The 21,305-nt window shown below is 39.6% G+C and overlaps 1 non-coding gene across 1 annotated transcript; it reads right to left on the bottom strand.

The window, feature by feature from the left end:
* Positions 1–19,499: 19,499 nt before the first annotated feature.
* On the bottom strand, positions 19,500–19,571 carry TRNAS-GGA (transfer RNA serine (anticodon GGA)). The gene has a single exon. It is a non-coding gene; the product is annotated as a tRNA-Ser (tRNA).
* Between the last annotated feature and the right edge of the window lie 1,734 nt (positions 19,572–21,305).

Raw genomic sequence — 21,305 nt, 5'->3', positions numbered from 1 at the left:
CAGTTCAAAAGCATCAATTCTTCAGCACTCAGCTTTCTTTATGGTCCAACCCTCATATCCATACATGACTACTGGAAAGATCATAGCTTTGACTAGATGAACGTTTGTTGGCAAAGTAATATCTCTGCTTTTTAATATACTGTCTAGGTTGGTCACATGGAGAAGGCAATGGCAGCCCAGTCCAGTACTCTTGCCTGAAGAATCCCATGGACGGAGGAGCCTGGTAGGCTACAGTCCCTGGGGTTGCTAGGAGTCGGACAGGACTGAGCGACTTCACTTTCACTTTTCACTTTCATGCATTGGAGAAGGAAATGGCAACCCACTCCAGTATTCTTGCCTGGAGAATCCCAGGGATGGGGGAGCCTGGTGGGCTGCCGTCTACGGGGTTGCACAGAGTCAGACACGACTGAAGCGACTTAGCAGCAGCAGGTTGGTCATAACTTTTCTTCCAAGGGGCAAGCGTCTTTTAATTTCATGGCTTTGTGATTTTGGAGCCCCCCAAATAAAGTCTGTCACTTAGGTTGCCCTAAGGCAACCAGAGCCTTAAGGCAAATATGCTTCCCATTGCTGTGAAATAGAGTGGAATGTGCTTTAGCAAACATTTAATGGCTTCAGTCTCACTAGTTTTTCCCCCTAAAGTGTCACGCAGACACCCTGTCCAGATTAATCCCTTCCAGATCCACTGCACCCTGATGAGTGTGCTTAGGTGCTAGGAGGCTGCACTCTCAGGGAAGAGGCTTGAGCTGGGGACCCCAGCACCAGTAGAGGTGGAAGCTAGAGAATCTTGCCTCCAAATTCCTCCAGGCTTTGATGCCACATGGGACTCTGGTTGCAACCAGAACATAACAGACAGTGGACCTTTAGAAAGGGTCAATGAAAGGCACTGTGCCAGGCTGTGTCAACCACACCCCAGTCCAGCAGTACTGGGAACCCACTCAGCTTCCAGGCGTGGGATAGAGTCTGAAGTCAGAAATTTCAGCAATAATAAAGTAGGCACTGCTTTTCTTTCCTTTAACATCATGCAGTATAGTTGAAACACAATGTAATGATTGTTGTCTGTGTACAGCCACCTAATTGGGGTGTTACATATCTATGGGGTATCTCTATTCTTTTTTTTTTTTTTGCCGTACATTTTCGATCAAAGAGCTGAGCATCTACTTTCTGTGTATATTAGGAAGTTCAGTTCAGTTCAGTCCCTCAGTCATGTTTGATTTTTTGCAACCCCATGGACTGCAGCATTCCAGGGCTCCCTGTCCATTACCAACTCCCAGAGCATGCTCGATTTCATGTCCATCACCAACTGATGCTATCCAACCATCTCATCCTCTGTCGTCCCCTTCTCCTCCTGCCTTCAGTCTTTCTCAGCATCAGAGTCTTTTCCAATGAATCGGTTTTTCTCATCAGATGGCCAAACTATTGGAGTCTCAGTATATGAGGAAGGAAGGAGATAAACACTGTGGATTATCTATGTACATATAGCAAGCAGGCAGGCAGGAAGAAATGAAGGAAGCAAATAATCCTTTGTTGTTGCTGTTAGTCACTCAGTCGCATCTGACCCTTTGTGACCCCATGGACTACAGCATGCCAGCTTTCCCTGTCCTTCACCATACCAGAAACACTGATTTTTTTTTCAAACAAAATACTAAAAAAAAAAAAAAAAAAAAAAGAATTTATTATCTTGGAAGAATAGAACAAGTCTCTTTGCAAACAATAGGCCAAACAACAACAAGATAGTAGAGTGCACTCATCTTTTCCTTCAAGAACTCTAAAATTGCAATGCACTGTTGAACAACTATCAACAGGAGAATGTTGGATCCCACCAAAAAAAAAGATACCCCACATCCAAGGGCAAAGGAGAAGCCCCACAAGATGGTCGGAGGGGTGAAATTGTATTTAGAATCAAATCCCATACCTGCCAGAGATGCTCATCTGAGGGCTATGTGTTCATGCTCATCAAGTAGTTAATTCCTCCATTTGGTGTGGGTTTTAGCATCTGTGAAGCAACTCAAGGAATGTGCCTCATATACAGTTACCTCTGTACTTCAGAGAGGAGCTATAGCAGAGGATTCAGAATGGGGTCTATCCTGGGAAGACCCCCTAGGCTCTTGCTTGGTTACACCAGGTGTCTGAGCTCAGCAACCAGGGAAGGTGGGGCTGCCTTCTGGGTGTGGGGAACAACAGGATTACAGTCTTCTGAGGGTCCTGTTAGCCCCCAAGGTGAGATGGGGAGGCAGTGGATGGACAGATGTTTCTGGCCTAGGAAAGGGATCCAGGCTGGAAATGTCACTGGAATCATCACTGGGAGGAAGACGAAAGGCCGGAGGGTGGGGGTGGGCGGGTGGGCAGGTGGGTTACGGCCAACCCCATGCAGGTGATGGTGGTCCTGTTGGAAGCTACTCAGAGCTGGAAGGACTAGCCCTCAGGAGCACAGCTTCATTCTCTTGTTCTTTTGTGAAACACTGTGTCAGGGTTTGAGACACCATCAGGAGACTTCTGAGCCCAGTGCTGTTGTGGCTTCATCAAAGGGGCTCAGGTCCTGCCCACATCCCCACTGGGGATGAAGCCCATCAGGGTAGCGGGGCCCACAGACTTCAGGGAAGCCCTGTGCTCAGGATTTATCTCCCTTCTTCCAGCCAGCTGCTGGTCAGAGGCCCACATTCTCCAATACTGATTCCACCCCTGAGGAGTCGTCCAGTATATAGATGGACCACTCAGACTTCATGTTCCTGTTGCTTGATGTTTTGGTGGACTCTACGTCTTGACTTTTGTAAATAGTGCTTCCCTGAAAATGGGTGCCTGTGTTATTTCACACTGTGGTGTTCTCCAAATCTGAGCCCCGAAGTGGGGCTGCCAGATCTCACGGCTCCTCTGTGTTTGCTTTTTTCAGGAGCCTCCATGCTGTTTTCCATCTTGGCTGCACTCTTGGGCATCCCCACTCAGAGTGTAGGGGGGTTCTATTTTCCCTACATCCTCTGCAGCATTTATTCTTTGGAGGTCTTTCTGAGATTGGCCATTCTGACAGGTGGAGGGGATTCCTCAGTGTAGATTTGATTTACATTGATTTAACAATGAGTGGGTCTTTCCTGGTGTGGCTCAGCAGTAAAGCATCTCCCTGCAGTGCAGGAGATGTGAGATGTATATTCGACCCCTGAGTTGAGAAGATCCCCTGGAGAAGGAAATTGCAACCCACTCCAGTATTCTTTCCTGGAAAATTCCATGGACAGAGGAGACTGGCAGGCTATAGACCATGGGGTTGCAGAGTCAGACATGACTGAGCAAGTGAGCACAGTAATGAGTGAGGGAGGGTGTCCTTCCAGGTGCTTGATTCATGTATAGATAGACATATATGTGTTCTTTTTCAGGTTCTCTTCCCATATACATTATTATGGAGTGTTGAGGGGGGTTCCTTGTTCTATGCAGTGGGTCCTTGTGGATAATTTTATAAAAAGTAGTGTGTGTATGTTAATCTGAACCAGCTCATTTCTCCCTGCCCTCCTCTTTTCCTCCTTGGGAACCATAAGTCTGTGAGGCCATTTCTCTTTTGTAAAGAAGTTCATCTGTCTCCATTTTTAGATTCCACCTAGAAGTGATACCATGTGATCCTTGTCTTGCTCTGTCTCCCCTACTTCAGTTAGAATGATCAGCTCTGCTTTATTCCCTGTGGTTGGAAATGTCATTATTTGATCCTTTTTAATGGCTGAGTAATACTGTATTATGTCTAGCAACCCCATCTTCTTTATCTGTTCATCTGTGTTCTGCGCTTAGATTGCGTCTGTGTCTTGCTTGTGGTACCTAATGCAACTGTGATCATAGGGCTGCAGGCGTCTTAAAATTTTGGTTTTCTCTGTATCTACACCCAAGTGTGGGATTGTTGGATCCTATGGTACTTCTGTGTTTAGTTTTTTAAAAGAAACTTCATACTCTTTGCCTGGTGGATGTACCAATTTACATTCCTACCAAGAGTGCAAGGGACATCCCTTCTTTCCACATCCTCTGCAACATGTATTGTTGGAGATTCTCTGAGATGGCCATTATGACTGGTGTGAGGTGACAGCTCATTGTACTTCTGATTCACCTTCCTCTAATAATTAGTGATGTTAAGCATCTTTTACAGTGCTAAATGGCCATGTGTATACCTTATTCATGATATGTCCATTGAGATCTTTGGCCCATTTCCTAGTGGCTATTTTTGTTTTATTTTTGATATTGAGCTGCTTGAGCTGTTTGTAAGTTAGGAGATGAATTCTTTGTGGGGAAATTTGTTTTGAAATATTTTTTTCCCTTTTCTGAGTGTTTTTTTTTTTTTCTTTCATTTAGGGTTTCCTTTGATGTGAAAATGCTGCTAAGGTTAATTATGTCCCTTTGGCTTTTTTTTTTTTTTTTCTTTTTCATGCTTTCTCATTATGGTTTATTATAAGGTATTGAATAGAGTTCCCTGTGCTATGTAGTAGTGTGTGTATGTCAATCCTAAACTCTTAATTTGTTCTTCCCTCCCCCCTTTCCCTTTTGGTAACCACAAAATTTGTTCTCCATGTCTGTTAGCCTATTTCTGTAAAAGTTCATTTGTATCATCTCTTAAAGACTCCACACAAAGGATACTTGTATTTCTCTGTCTGATTTATTTTACTTAGTATGAAAATCTCTAGGCCCATCCATGTTGATGCAAATACTTCATCCTTTTTACAGATGAGTAATATTCCACTATATATATATATATATATATATACATTATCCATTCATTACACATTACACTCTGTTGATGGAATGTAGGTTGCTTCCATGTCTTGCCTATTGTGAATAGTACTGGTACAAACATTGGGATCCATGTATCTTTTCAAATGAGTGTTTTCATCTTTTCCAGATATATGCCCAGGAGTGGGACTTCAGGATTCTATGGTAGTTTCACTTTCAGTTTTTAAAGGAACCTCCATGCTGTTCTCCACCATGGTTGCACCAGCTCACATTCCCACCATCAGAGTGGGAGGGTTGTCTTATCTCCACAGCTCTCCAGCAGTTGTTATCTGTAGCCTTTGTGATGATGAAGCTGTGTTCTTTCTGAAGTGCCCTGGCCTCCAGGAAATATGCAGTAGGTAAAAAAGGCTGGTGCAGAAAAGCCTGTAGCACACGCCACTCCATGTGATAAAATGTATAAAGCTGCTGTGGATTGAAAGTACGTGTCAGTATGTCTCCCTGAAACATGTTTGAGTATTGGCACTGCAACCCCCAGTGCAGCTGCTTCTGCAGACAGCTTCAGAGAACACCGTCAAGGCTAAATGAAGTCAAAAGGGTGTGGCCCTGATAAAATTTGATGGCATTTTGAGTGCAGCACTTTCACAGTATCATCTTTTTAGGATTTGAAATAGCTCAGCTGGAATTCCATCACCTCCACTAACTTTGTTCGTAGTGATGCTTCCTAAGATCCACTTGAGTTTACTCCTCAGGATGTCTGGCTCTAGGTGAGCGATCACACCATCGTGGTTATCTGGGTCATTAAGATCTTTTTTGTATAGTTCTTCTCTGTATTCTTGCCACCTCTTTTTAATGTATTCTGCTTCTGTTAGCTCCATACCATTTCTGTCCTTAATTGTGCCTGTCTTTGCATGAAATGTTTGCTCGATATCTCTAATTTTCTTGAGGAGGTCTCTAGTCTTTCCTATTCTATTTTTCTTCTATTTTTTTGCATTGATCACTTAAGAAGGCTTTCTTTTCTCTCCTTGCTATTCTTTGGGTTCGCTTAAGTGTATCTTCCCTTTTCTTCTTTGACTTTCACTTCTCTTCTTTTCCGGGCTATCTGTAAAGCCTCCTCAGGCAATCATTTTGCCTTTTTGCACCTCTTTTTCTTTGGAACTCTGCATTCAAACGGGTATATCTTTCCTTTTCTTCTTTGCCTTTCGCTTCTCTTCTTTTCATAGCTTTTTGTAAGGCCTCCTCAGACAATATTTTTACATTTCTTTTTTCTTGGGAATGGTCTTGATCACCACCTACTGTATAATGTCACGAATCTCCATCCATAGTTGTTCAGACACTCTGTCTATCAGATCTGATCCCTTGAAGGTATTTATCATTTCTAGTGTATAATCATAAGGGATTTGATTTAGGTCATACCTGAATGGCCTAGTGGTTTTCCCTACTTTTTCCAATTTAAATCTGAATTTTGCAATAAGGAGGAGTTTGTGATCTGAGCCACAGTCAGATCCTGGTCTTGATTTTCCTGACTATATAGAGGGTCTCTGTCTTCAGCTGCAAAGAATATAAACAATCTGGTTTTGGTATTGGCCACCTGGTGATGTCCATGTGTAGAGTCACCCCTTGTGTTGTTGGAAGAGGGTGTTTGCTATGACCAGTGCGTTCTCTTGGCAAAACTCTGTTAACCTCTGCCCTGTTTCATTTTGTACTCCAAGGCCAAACTTGCCTGTCACTCCAGGTATCTCTTGATATCAGGTTCTTCTTATCAGGTGGCCAAAGTATTGCTCTAATACCCTGGTGAATGCCCCGTGGATTTTTGATCTCAAATGTTGATAAAAAAAATAACTAAAGGTGTTATTGGGGTTTCAGTAGGTCACTCAAATTTAATTGTCATTGTGCAACACTTCCAGACATGATCATTTTTTATTATATCTATCTTGCAACACAAATACCTTAAGTAGTAAGGTGTTAGTATCTTATGTGCATGCATACATGCTAAGTTGCTTCAGTCATGTCTGACTCTTTGTGACCCAATGGACTATAGCCCACCAGGCTCCTCTGTCCATGGGATTCTTCAAGCAGGAATACTGGAGTGGGTTGCTGTGCCCTCCTCTAGTATCATATAATGTCTAGCTAAGAGATAATGAGACTCTTTAATGATCATGGAGGAACTGTGTATTGAAATTATACTAATCTCCTTCATTATAAGCCATATGTTTATTTAAATGATGTTTTCTAGTAACTACATGTTATTTGCTTGTTATGAAATTTAAAAATTTATGATAATATTCCAAAGTAAGTAAAAGTGAAAAATGAAGTTGCTCAGTTGTGTCCAACTCTTTGTGACCCCATGAACTGTAGCCTATCAGTCTCCTCTGTCCATGGGATTTTCCAGGCAATAGTACTGGAGTGGATTGCCATTTCCTTCTCCAGGGGATCTTCCCGACCCAGGGATTGAACCTGGGTCTCCTACATTGTAGACAGATGCTTTACCATCTGAGCCACCAGGGAAGTCCTAAAGTAAGTAAATATGACAAGAAAAATTGCTTGAAAGTGAATTAGAATAAGGTAATATATGAAAAAAACCATAAAACCTACGTCTTTTTTCTTTTATTGTTCTTTATTTCATTGCTTTATGTTTAAAAGTAAAGGGATACACCTAAGTTGTTTAGGAAACCAATGAAAAGCAATAAAGTATTACAAAGAAATGTGAAATTCTGAGGAGTAGCTGCTGCTGCTGCTAAGTCGCTTCAGTCGTGTCCGACTCCGTGCGACCCTATAGACGGTAGCCCACCAGGCTCTGCCGTCCTTGGGATTCTCCAGGCAAGAACACTGGATTGGGTTCCCATTTACTTCTCCAATGCATGAAGGTGAAAAGTGAAAGTGAAGTCGCTCAGTCGTGTCCGACTCTTAGCGACCCCATGGACTACAGCCTACCAGGCTCCTCCGTCCATGGGATTTTCCAGGCAAAAGTACTGGAGTGGGGTGCCATTGCCTTCTCTGGAGGAGTAGCTAATATACCAATACAAGGAAAACAGCTCTCAGGGGTGTTCATTGTCAGTGAACCAGCCAACTTGTTATCTTGATATACTTTTTGTTTACCACATTTTTGAACTGCTGTTACACAGGTCCAGGAAGGAAAGATTTTTCTATCTCCTGGGTCAAGTCATTTTAATGTTTTGAAAAATTCCCATGTTAGTTGCCCAGTTGTATCTGGCTCTTTGGGACCCCATGGACTGTATCCCATCAGGCTTCTCTGTCCATGGAATTTTCCAGGCAAGAATGTTGGAATATTCCAATTTCCAATATTCCAACATTGGTTTTCCATTTACTCCTCCAGGGGATCTTACTGACCCAGAGTTTAAACCTGAGTCTCCTGCATTACAGACAGATTCTTTACCACTGGGCCACATGGGAAGTCCTGGTTCTCAACTGGGGAATCCATCTGTGGTCTCCTGTGTGACAGGCAGGGATACTTGTACTGATAGAAATTACACTTTCCTGTAACTTTACAACTAATCCTGACTTTTCCCCTATGGAGCTACATAAGATATAGCTACAAACCATATTTGCAGATTTTTCCCAATATTTGATCAAATAAAGTTATTAAACATTCAATCTCTAAACAGGAATAAATACATTGTAATGTTCTGGAGAGATAGTGTGCTCATAGTTTATTGAAATATATAGGAAACAATAATTGAAGCAATGACATTATCAGACAAAGAGTTTCCTGAATTCGCTGAAGTCACTTAATGTTTAGTTGGCCTTCTACATTACTGCCATGGGCATGGGGGGAGGGCGGGAAGGACTTCGGCATAAGGCAGGCAGTTGCAAGCTCAAGAACGTGGGATTGATGGGTGGCTGGTAGGATAAAATCTTCATCTTGTAGTTTATTTTAACCAGAGGGTGAAGAAGCAAACACTGAAAATGGCTTGAGGCTTTCAGAGCTATTTTTCTTTAACCTATAATGATATTTTGTGCCCAAAATAATATCTTTCTACTGGCTTGCTGTTTTACATTGAGACTAGAGGAATGATTTTCACTTTATGACAGGGAAAAAAGCAGTGTTAAGCTATTTGCAAAACTGATGATCTAAAAGGGACCTGAACAGTATGAAAACTCCATTGAAATTTATGCTTTCCCTGGCAAAGTTTGCAGAATGGGTCAAATATAAACATTTTTCCTTTGTGTTAAATTTTTTGTACATGGTTCTGGACTATGTCTATATTTTCAACCCACTGGACATTCAATTTGGTTAACATATATTTATTGGGTACTGAATGTATACGAGGCCCTTTGTTGGCTGTGAATAATCATTATGTAATTGCAGTCCTTGTCCTCAGGAAGCTCACAGTAAGGTGAGAGAAACAGACCGGTAACTGAAAAAAAAAAAAATATGAATGTCACAGACACAGTTGTGAATAGGAGTACTGAGCCCTGAACTCTGCAAGAATATGAACAAAGGGCATCTCTCCCAGTCTTGGAAGATCAGAGAAAGAGCCTCAAGGAAATGCTGTCTGAATGAGACCTGAATAAGGAAAAAAGGTAACTAAAAGTAAGTGAGGTAGAGGATGTGGATGGGTCTACAAATAAAACAGAGGCATTCAGTGCGGCTGAAGCACATGTATAAAAGTATCAAAGCAGGGTGAGATAAAATTATTAGGCTGGAAACATGAACAGAAGCCATATCATAAAATATTCATGTTGGGTTAAAACCAATGAAGTATAAAATGCAAACGATTCTCATTCATATTCTTTGATTTCAGATTACATTCCTGTCCTATGTTTGGTCACCACATGACACTATAAAATTCAATAAGTGTTTGAATGGATGAATAGCTGTTGAACATTGACTCTATTGTTTCCCTAGTCAATTCTTTTTCTTACCACTGGTCTTATTTCCTCTTCTCAAATAGTGCTCAGGTAAAGATCAATACTTTCTCATCTTAAAAATAGTTCAGTTCAGTTCAGTTCAGTTCAGTCGCTCAGTCATGTCCGACTCTTTGCAACCCCATGAGCCGCAACACGCCACGCCTCCCTGTCCATCACCAACTCCCGGAGTCCACCCAAACCCATGTCCATTAAGTCGGTGATGCCATCAAAACAGTTAGGTAATCATTAAAAAAGCATATTATTTGTCCTTAGAAAGCCTGCATTTCAGTAGGGAATACAGACATGCTGATAATTCTAGCAGCTTCCATTCTAACTAGGAATCCACAAACCAACCAAACAAACAAAATCACTAGAACAATCAGATAAACAGGAAGAAGAATGAGTAGGAGAAAGAAAGAAGAGAAGAGATGAAGGAGAAACAAACTTGCTGGAAGACAGGTATGTAACTTTGATAGGAACCCTCAGCCCAGGATACCAGAAGAGCATACAATGGAATTTCACCTTGGAAGAACAAGGAAAAAATCCTGAGGAAATGATGCCAAAGCTCAAGACTAAAGTGGGCACAGGGTCTTGGGGAGAAGTGATGCTCATTTAGTCAAGCTCAACAGTTGTGTTAATTTTTTTTCATTTGTGGCATTTGCCGATTCTTGGCTTGAAAGGAGGAAGTAGACATAAGACACAATGCTGAGAGTGCTGGTAAGAAAGAGAATCCAGTCAATATTTAAGCAGCTTTATGGAGCCAGGGAAACAGAACTTAGAGCACAGAGTCAACATGATGAAGAAAACCTGGTCAATACTCTAGAAACTTATTTGGAACCCCTGCAGAAGTACACTGTTGGAGCAAGGAGGAAGAGGTAGAATCAGCCTAACAGTGTGCACTCCTGCCTTGAAACTGCTAGGCCCCTGATTAGATTGAGGTAATCTACCCAGTACTTACAGGAAAGTAGGAAAAATACTTATAGAGAAACCAACATTTTCTAGAAATTCTATAATTTTTCAAACATTCTATAAAAATTAATAAGCAAACCAAGAAAAAACCCCAGGTCAAAAACCCCAACAAAGTCCTTCTGTAGAGCATCAATATCTTATGTGTGTGTGCTCAGTCATGTCTGACTCTTTGTGACCCTATGGACTGTAAGCCAGCATGCTCCTCTGTCCACAGGATTTTTCAGGCAAGAATACTGGAATGGGTTGCCATTTCCTCCTTCAGAGGAATCTTCCTGACCCAGGGATCGAACTCACATCTCCTGTATCTCTTGCACTGTAAGCAAATTCTTTCTACTGAGCCATTGGGAAAGCCTATAATAGAAAAAAATATGAAAAAGATATACATACATGTATAACTAGATCAATGTTGTGAAACTAACATAACGTTGTAAATTAACTATAACTTCAATTAAATAAAAAGAAAGGTCAAGATACGAAGCAAAAAATACAACATGCCGGGTTTTAAAGTAATCAGATAACTTTAAAATAACTGTGGTTAATATGCTCAAACAATAGAGAAGATTCTGGAAGCTTTCACTGAAGAACTGAAATTTATAAAATCTAATTGAATGGAAAGACAAAGCACAATAATCAAAAATTTGAATGTAATGGATAAACTTAACAGGAAATTAGACTCAAGAGAAGATGAATAAAACTGAAAATAGATTAATAGAAAATATTCAGCAGAAGTACATAGAGAAAAATGGATGGAGTATACTTAAAAATTGCACAATAATGTATGAAATGAAGTGAAAGTCACTCAGTTGTGTCCAACTGTTTGTGACTCCAAGAACTATACAGTCCATGGAATTCTCCAGGCCAGAATACTGGAGTGGGTAACCTTTCCCTTCTCCAGGGGGTCTTCCTAACCCAGGGATCGAACCCAGGTCTCCTGCATTGCAGGCAGATTTTTACTAGCTGACCCACAATATAGGGCATGTAAATAAAAATCCCAGAATGGGAGAAAGGATGATGCAGAAGCAATATTTAAATGGATAATAAATAATAATTTTCCCAAATTTATCAAAAATATTGATCCACAATTTCAAGAAACACTATGGACCCATACAAAATAAATACAAAGAAAACCACACCTAAGAACATCACAGTAAAATTGCTGAATACCAAAGGAAAGAATATGTTCCTATGTGGTAAAGGAGGCATATCACTTTTAAAAATAAACTATAAGTTCTAGATAATTATTTTCTTAATAATGGAAGTAAGAAGACAATAAAATGTTGTTAAGGAGAATAACAACAAAATGTTAACCTAAACATTTTTGCACAGAGAAAACTCCCTCCACAAGTGATTATAAAAAGACCTTTCCAGAAAAACAAAAATTGAGAAAAAACTAACAAAAACGCTTATCAGTAGACTCAATAAAGGAAAAAATAAAGAGAATTCTTAAGGCAAAAGGAAAATTGTCCCAGATGGAAACACAGAAATTCATAAAATCATAGAGAAAAATGGAAAAGATTTGTGGGTAAATATAATGTTAATTTTACAAAATAAAAACAGTTTATTGTGGAGTTTAGCATATATGTAGGCTTACAGTACATTTCAAGTAAATCACAAAAGTTCAAAGTTAAAAGAGTCTATGTTCTGACATTAGCTGGGATATCCTATATATACTAATTTCTCTAGCATCTAATAAATCAGGAAACATATTAATCTCTAGGAACACTAAATGAATAGTAAAAAAAAATATATAACTAAGAGACTATTAGATTGGTAATTTTATTATGAAATAATAAAAATATTTGATTAATCTAAAGCAAATCCTGGTGACAGATAGTAAAGAATCTGCCTACAATTCAGGAGACCTGGGTTCAATCCTTAGGTCAGGAAAATTCCCTGGAGGAGGGCATGACAACCTACTCTAGTATTCTTGGCTGGAGAATTCCATGGACAGAGAAGCCCAGTGGACTACAATCCATGGGGTCACTACTCAGATACATCTGAGCCACTTTCACTTGAAAGCAAGTCAAGTAAGGAGAAAAACAGAAAATTATATATATATATATATATATATATGAGTGGAACAAATGTTAAAAAGTAGTAAGATGGTAGATATCGATCTAAATATATCAGTAATTACAGTAATTATTATGGGCAAAACACAGACATATGTTTGTCAGGTTAAATACCTAAGGTTGCCAGATTTATCAAGTGAAAGTACAGGGCATTCATGTAAATTTGCATTTCAGGTAAATAATAAATAATGCTTTAGTATAGTATGTCCCATGCAATATTTGGAACATCTTTATATTAAAACATCATTTGTTTTATATCTGAAATTTAACTTCACTGAGCATAATGTATTTATCTGGAAACCCAAGGTGCACCCTTATAACTGATAACATTATCAGTCCCGCTGGAGAAAGTGACTTCTGGCAGAAGGACTCCCTAACCTCAGAATTAGAAAGAATTACCTATCCACAGCACTAATCCAGGCAGGCCTCCCCACTGCAAATTCAAAGCCTGTATTGAGAAAAGCACAAATTTAAACCCAAGTAGATACTGATATCAGAGAAGGCAATGGCACCCCACTCCAGTATTTTTACCTGGAGGATCCCATGGGGTGGAGGAGACTGGTATGCTGCAGTCCACTGGGTCGCTGAGTTGGACACGACTGAGTGACTTCACTTTTTCACTTTTAACTTCCATGCATTGGAGAAGGAAATGGCAACCCACTCCAGTGTTCTTGGCTGGAGAATCCCAGGGATGGGGAAGCTTGGTGGGCTGCCGTCTATGGGGTCACACAGAGTCGGACACAACTGAAGGGACTTAGCAGTAGCAGTAGATATTGATATTAAAAGAGAAAATTTAAATATAATGAAAGATACAAAAGATTGAATAATAAAATGCAAAACGATGTAAACTATGAGAACACTTAGCAAAAGAAGCATAGCTTAGCTGTTTTATTATAATTTTAGGCCAAGTATAAAAACTGTTGCTGTCTAGTCAACTAAGTCATGTCCAACTCTGTGACTCCATGGACTGTAGCCCACCATGGGATTTCCCAGGCAAGAATACTGGAATGGAATGCCATTTCCTCCTCTAGGGGATCTTCCCAACCCAGGGATTGAACTCGGGTCTCCTGCATTAGCTTGTGAATTTTTCGAGCCAGCAGGGAAACCCCAAGTAAAGAAATAGATGCATATTTCTATCAAAAGTCATACACAATATTAATCTTAAAGTTTTCTTCATTATATTCTAAAGCTTAAAATAACTCCAATAATCTTTGGTTAAAAAAATCCCGTAAATTGTGATATGTTATACAATGGAATGCACTTCCTGGGTCCCTTAGTGGTAAAGAATCTGCCTACAATTCAGGAGATCTGGGTTCAATCCCTGGGTCTGAAAGATCCCCTAGAGAAGGAAATGACAACCCACTCCAGCATTCTTGCCTGGGAAATCCCAAGGACAGAGGAGCCTGATGGGCTATAGTCCATGGGATCACAGAAGTGCTGAACATGACTTAGCAACTAAAACAAAGAGCAAAAATAATACAATGGAATATTATACAGAAGTGAGAAAAAATATTGCCTTGCACAAGTACTTGGATAAATATTACAAACAAGATTTTGGATGAGTAATAAGATAAATGAATACACATTGTGTAATTCTGTTTATATAAAATCTGACAAAAAGACAGAAATAACATGTAGAAGTAAAATAATCACAACCTAAAAGTAGACGTTTATTTTACCGGTGAGAATGTTAGGACTTCAAGCCCGGGAGGTATCTCAGGTAGCCCTGAGAGATTGCAATGAGGAGGTGGGAGAGGCAGTCAGGCTATATACAAGTTTGCAACAAAGTGAGCAGGCAGTCTGAACACCAAAGATTTATGCTAACTAAGGAAAACCAGATATCACGTTAAGGAATTTAGCACTCTTTTATGTATTGGAATGTGCAAGGGTCTGGAATTATTCATTTCTTTCATATGCATCTCAGTTTTCTGGGGCCAGAATCTTGTCTTTCTGATTTCTTATATTCTTCCCCCATCCCCAAGCCTCTCAGCAATCACCATGGGTAGGGGCAACATCTGCTGGATTGCAGGCATTTTATTCCCTTTTGGGAGCCCTCATTTACATTTGGAAGCTGAAATCACTGATGGCTCTTACATCCTTGCTTGTTGATATAGCAGGAGATATTCCATCTCACAAAGTCAAGATAGTAATTTGAGGAGAAGTTTGTGATTTATAATGGGGCAAAGAGAGGGCTGCTGGTAATATGTTTTTTGTCTGCATAGTGGCTGAATAAATGTTTCTCTTGTGAAAATTCATCAAGGAATGTGCTTCTGATTTTGTACCTTTAAGTATATTATAGTTCAATAAAGTGTTATATGAAGTATACACCAATATCTTACACACTAGGATATTTGATGTGCTAAATATAAAGTGTCAAACTTAAAATAGCCAGTTGTTTTTTTCTTAAGAGAAAGCAAAATGAATGTATTTGGGGATAGCAGATGAATTACCCTTTAGGACAAGGAACTTACAGTGAACCATAGGCAAAGGAGAGGAGCTTTCTTTCACAGAGGAAAGAGGAGGAAGTTGAGGGGGACTGTTTTGAACGAAGTTCACTGGAGAAGTGTGGGAGTTCAGGATGGTGGTGACTCTCATTGGCTGAATGGCAGTTTCTCACTGAATGACTGTTTTGGGGCAAGGGGAAAATCTTTTTTCCTCTTGCTGAGGTCTGTGAATTGTTTCCAGATGGGATCCTCAAGTGAAGGTCAGTGGTAGTGCGTGGGAGCTCCTCCTTCAATGGTGAATGGAAACTGATCCTTAATTAGCTTCTGATATTCCATTGTTAGTGTATAATTGATTCTGTGTATAAATTTTGTCCCCTGAGACTTTACTACATTCATTAATCAGTGCTAGTAATCAATGAATATAATAAAGGTAGGAGGAGCAAGGGATGACAGAGGATAAGACAGTTGGATGACATCACTGACTCAATGGACATGAGTTTGAGCAAGCTCCAGGAGATGGACAATGTGAAGGACAAGGAAGCCTTGTGTGCTGTAGCCCATGGGGTTGCAAAGAGTCATACATGACTGAGTGACTGAACAACAACAACAAAGGGCTAGTAATTTTCTGGTGACATTTTTAAGATTTTCTGTATAAAGACTCATGTCATCTGGAAATAGAGTTTTTCTTCTTCTTTTCCAATCTGGATTCCTTTTATTTCTTTTTCTTCTCCAGTTGTTGTGCCTTGGACAAAAACCAAAATGATGTTGAATAATAGTGGTGAGAGTGGGCACCCTTGTCTTGTTCCTGATTTTAGAGGAAATGCTTTCAGTTTTTCGCCATTGAGGATAATGTTTGATTTGGGTTTGTCATATATGGCCTTTATTATGTTGAGATATGTTCCTTCTATGCCTACTTTCTGGAGAGTTTTTGAATTTTTTCAAAAGCTTTATCTATATCTAGAGAGATGATCATATGGTTTTTATCTTTCAGTTTATTAATATGATTATCACATTGATTAATTTGAGTATATTGAAGAATCCTTGCATCTCTGGAATAAAACCCGCTAAATCATGATGTATGATCTTTTTAATGTGTTGTTGGATTCTGTTTGCTAGGATTTTGTTGAGTATTTTTGCATCTACGTTCATCGTAATATTGGTATGTAATTTTCCTTTTTTGTGGCATCTTTGTCTGGTTTTGATATTAAGGTGATCCTGGCCTTATAGAATGAGTTTGGGAGTTTGCTTTCCTCTGCAATTTTCTGAAAAATTTGAGTAGGGATTGTGTTAGCTTTTCTCTAAACTTTTGGTGGAATTCGCCTGTGAAGCCATCTAACGCTAGGCTTTTGTTTGCTGGAAGATTTTTCATTAGTTTTGATTTCTGTGTTTGTAATTGGTCTCTTGATATTTTCTATTTCTTCTTGGCTCAGTTTTGGAAGGCTACATTTTTCTAAAAATTTGTTCATTTCTTCCAGGTTGTCATTTTGTTTACATGTCATTGCTCATAGTAGTCTCTTATGATCCTTTGTATTTCTGTGTTGTCTGTTGTAACTTTTTTTTTTATTTCTAATTTTATTGATTTGAAACATCTCTCTTTTTCTTCATAAATCTGGCTGACAGTTTGTCAGTTTTATTTACTGAAAGAACCAGTTTTTAGTTTTATTGATCTTTGCTGTAGTCCCCTTCACTTCTTTTTCATTTATTTCTGTTCTGATCTTTATGATTTCTTTCCCTCTACTAAATTTTGGGCTTTTAGTTCCTTTTTATTGTTGCTGTAAGTGTAAATTTAGGTTGTTCACTTGGTGTCTGTCTTGTTTCTTGAGGTAGGTTTGTATTGCTATAAACTTTCTTCTTGGCACTGTTTTTACTGCATCCCATAGGTTTTGAGCTGTCATGTTTTCATTGTCATTTGTTTCTAGACATATTTTGATTTCCTTTTTAATTTCCTCAGATTCTATTGGCTATTCACTAGTGCATTACATAGCCTCCACATGCTTGTGTTTTTTAGTTTTCTTTTTCCTTGTAGTTGATATCTAATCTTATAGCATTGTGGTCCAAAAAGGTGCTTGAAAAGATTTCAATTTTTAGTATTTACCAAGGCTTGATTTATGGTCCAAGATATAATCTATCCTGGAGTATATTTCATGTGCACTTGAAAAAAAAGTGAAATCTATTGTTTTTGGATGAAATGCCCTGTAGTTGTTAATTAGGTCCAAATGGTCCAATGTAGCATTTAAAGCTTATGTTTCTGAACTAATTTTCTGTCTGGTTGATTTGTCCATTGGTATGAGTGCTATATTAAAATCTCCCACTCTTATTGTGCTACTGTTGATTTCCCCTTTAATATTTGTTAGCAGTTGCCTTATGTACTGAGGTGTTCCTATGTTGTGAAAGTTGCTCAGTCATGTCCAACTGTTTGTGACCCCAGGACTATAGAGTCCATGGAATTCTCCAGGCCAGAATACTGCAGTGGGTAGCCTTTCCCTTCTCCAGGGGATCTTTCCAACCCAGGAATCAAACCAGGGGTCTCCTGCATTGCAGGTAGATCCTTTACCAACTGAGTTATCAAGGGAATTCCTCCTCCTATGTTGGGTATACATATGTATATATATATTTCTAATTATTATATCTTCTTGTTGGCTTGATCCCTTGATCATTATGTATTGTCCTTTGTCTCTGTAATGGTATTTATTTTATCTGATATGAGTATTGCTACTCCTGCTTTATTATGATTTTCATTTGCAAGGAATACCACTTTCCAGCCCCTCACTGTCAGTCTGTACGTGTCCCTAAGCTTGAGGTGGGTTTCTTGTAGACAACATATATAAGGGTCTTGTTTTTGTATTCGTTCAGCCAATTTGTATCTTTTGGTTGGAGCATTTAGCCCATTTACATTTAAGGTAATTATTGATAAGTATGAATTTACTACCATTCACTTCATTGTTTTAGGTTTGCTTTAATAAGCCTTTCCTTTTTGTGTTTCCTGTCTATAAAAGTTCCTTTAGCATTTGTTGAAGAGCTGGTTTGGCGGTGCTGAATTCTCTTAACTTTTGCTTACCTGTAAAGCTTTTGATTTCTCTTTTGAATCTGAATGAGGTCCTTGCTGGATAGAATAATCTTGTTTGTAGAATTTTCCCTTTCATCACTTTAAGTATATCCTGATATTCCCTTCTGGTTGCAGAGTTTCTTTTGAAATACCAGCTGATAGCCTTATTGGTATCCCCTTGCATTTTTTTTTTTTTATGCTTTTCCCTTGATGCTTTTAATATTTGTTCTCTGTGTTTAGTTTTTGTTAATTTAATTAATATGTGTATAGTGTGTTTCTCCTTGGGTTTATCCTGTATGGGACTCTCTGTGTTTCCTGGACCTGAGCCACTATTTCCCTCCCATTTTAGGGACATGTTCTATTATAATCTCCTCAAATATTTTCTTATGACATTTGCTTTTGTCTTCTTCTGGGACACCTATGATTCAAATGTTACACCATTTACTGTTGTCCCAGAGGTCTCTGAGTCTGTCCTCATTTCTGCTTATGTTTTTTTCCCTTTATTCTGCTCTGCTTCAGTTTCTACCATTGTATAGAAGATACCATTGTATCTTCCAGCTTATTTATCCATTCTTCTGATTCAGTTATTCTACTGCTGGTTCCCTCTAGTGTATTTTTAATCTCATTTAGTGTGTTGTTCTTTGCTGATTGTTTAGTCTTTAATTCTTCTGTGTCCTTATTAAACATTTCTTGCATCATCTTGATCTGTGCCTCTGGCCTATTTATCTGTGCCTCCATTTTGTTTTGAAGATTTTGAATGATCTTTACTATCATTACTCTGAATTCTCTTTCAGGTAGACTACCTATTTCCTCCTCATTGTTTGGTCTTGTGTTTTGTTTTTTTTTTTTACCATATTCCTTTATTTGCTGCATATTTCTTGTCTTTTCATTTTGTTTAATTTACTATATTTGGAACCTCCTTTCTGCAGGCTGGAAGGTCATCAGTTCAGTTCAGTTCAGTCACTTAGTCAACTGTGTCCGACTCTTTGTGATCCCTTGGACTGCAGCATGCCAGGCTTCCCTGTCCATCACCAACTCCCAGAGCTTGCTCGAACTAATGCCCGTCGAGTCAGTGATGCCATCCAACCATCTCATCCTCTGTCATCCCCTTCTCCTCCTGCATTCAGTCTTCCCCAGCATCAGGGTCTTTTCCAATGAGTCAGTTCTTCACATCAAGTGGCCAAAGTATTGGAGCTTCAGCTTCAGCACCAGTCCTATGGAACTAGGATACGATAGTCCTATCAGAACTATGTAGCTATTGAAGGTCCTAAGTAAGTAAGGTAAAGTTGCTCAGTCTTGTCTGACTCTTTGTGACCCCATGGACTGTAGCCTACCAGGCTCCTCCATCCATGGGATTCTCGAGGCAAGAGTACTGGAGTGGGTTGCCATTTCCTTCTCCAGGGAATCTTCCCAACCCAGGGATTGAACCTGGGTCTCCCGCATTCCAGGCAGACGCTTTAACCTCTGAGCCACCAGGGAAGCCCATTGAAGGTCCTAGCTCCTCTTAATTGTGAAGTCTGTCGTGCAGTTGAACTAGCGCCTTTTAAAGGTTTCCTGGTTGGGGAAGGGAGTGGGCTTGTGCCTGTGTTTTGGTGGATGGAGCTGAATCTAGTCACTGTGTAGGGCAGTGCTGTGTCGTGTAATGTGTTTTGGGGTATCTGTGGGTTTGGTATGACTTTTGGCAGTCTGCCTACCAACGTGGAGGTTTGTGCTCCTGCTTTGCTGAAGGATTGGCATGGGGTGTCCTGCACTGGAGCTTACTGGCTCTTGGCTGGAGCTTGGTCTCATCTATTACATGGTCCTGGAGTTGAGTCTCCTACCTCTGGGATTCAGGCCCAACCTCTTAGAGTAATATCAAGACTTCTCAGGCAATACAGCACAGAAGAGAAAACTCCCATATTAATGGTGAAACAACTCAACAGCCAAGAACACCTAGAGAGATTCACAGGCTTATATAGAGAACAGAAGAAGAAAAAGAGAAGAAGGGATGAGAAGGTGACTAGGAAGAGTGAAAAGAGAAGAGAGCAATCAAGGCAATAATCAAACCCTTAAGTGAAAAATTTGACTCTCAAAGGTACAAAATTGAATACAAAAGATTGAAAATAAAAAATAAGAAACCTAGAAAAAACAGACTCTCAAAAATACAAATTAAAAAAAAAAACATTGAATAGAAAATATATAGAATTTATTTTTAAAATAATGTATTTTAAAGATAAAAGTAAGTTATAAAAATAAAATTAAAGAAATAATAAAGAACCCTATTAGATAATATGAGAAAAAAAGGGAGGACAGTATTTTAAAAATAAAAAAATATGGGTGGGGAGTATATATAGAGTGGTAGTGAGAGGGACGTCTGAGTGATTCCTCTGTTTTCCTGCTCCAGTATTATTGCCTATTCAGAAAGTCTTCCAATATATCTAGGAAGATCTCTGGACCTGTTATGGGCAGTGTGGAGTCAGTTCAGACTCAGTTCTTCCCTTGCTCCAGCTTGTAATTTCTCTTAAAGTCTACATTTGACTCTAAAGTGCATAGCCTCAGATTAATTGTGGGAATTTAAACTGCTGCACTTGTCACTGTTCTTTCTTTTGCTCATGCTTTTGCTTTGATTTTTGCCCCAACTCTCCTTGAAAGTCTCTTTCCAGTGTCTGATCTCTGCCCTGACATAGGAGATAAAAGTGGCTTCTTCTTCGGGCTCACTTGCTCAGTTGCCATGTAGAGAGGGAGGAATACTGAAAATACCCTGGAGTGTGTGGGGAGTGCTTGCTGTGGCTGGGCCACATGGAGGTTCACCTCAGCCTGAGGTGAGTTATGTGTTTCCAAAGAGGAGTTGGACCCAGACTGTGACACTTTTGACAGTGCTAAGCCGCTAAAAATCCCAGGAAGACGTAGGTAGCAATCCATGGATTTTCATAGCTTGGCAGTAGTCACCATCTCTTGAGCTGACTGTACTGGCACCTTGCCTTCTGCTGCTGACAATCATGTGCCTGCTTCCCAGACTGTCTCTGGGGCCACAGACCATAGCCAGCTTGCCCCGTTTTGGTAGTCACTAGAGTATGGTCCTTCGTTCTGTGGGCATAAGCAGACTTAGAGTACTGTGCTAGGGCCTTCCCATGGAATGTTCTTTTGTTTCTCTGGTGGCCCAATGGATTTTCCTGTTTTTTTTTTTTTTTCCATATTATCTTCATAGCAGTTAGCCCCAGTCCTCTCCCTGAG

The sequence above is a fragment of the Capricornis sumatraensis genome, unplaced genomic scaffold (genome assembly GCF_032405125.1).
Source record: "Capricornis sumatraensis isolate serow.1 unplaced genomic scaffold, serow.2 scaffold22, whole genome shotgun sequence".
In the NCBI taxonomy this organism is placed as follows: domain Eukaryota; kingdom Metazoa; phylum Chordata; class Mammalia; order Artiodactyla; family Bovidae; genus Capricornis; species Capricornis sumatraensis.
The sequence above is the reverse complement of the archived record's forward strand: the minus strand, read 5'-3'. Positions and strand labels throughout refer to the sequence as shown.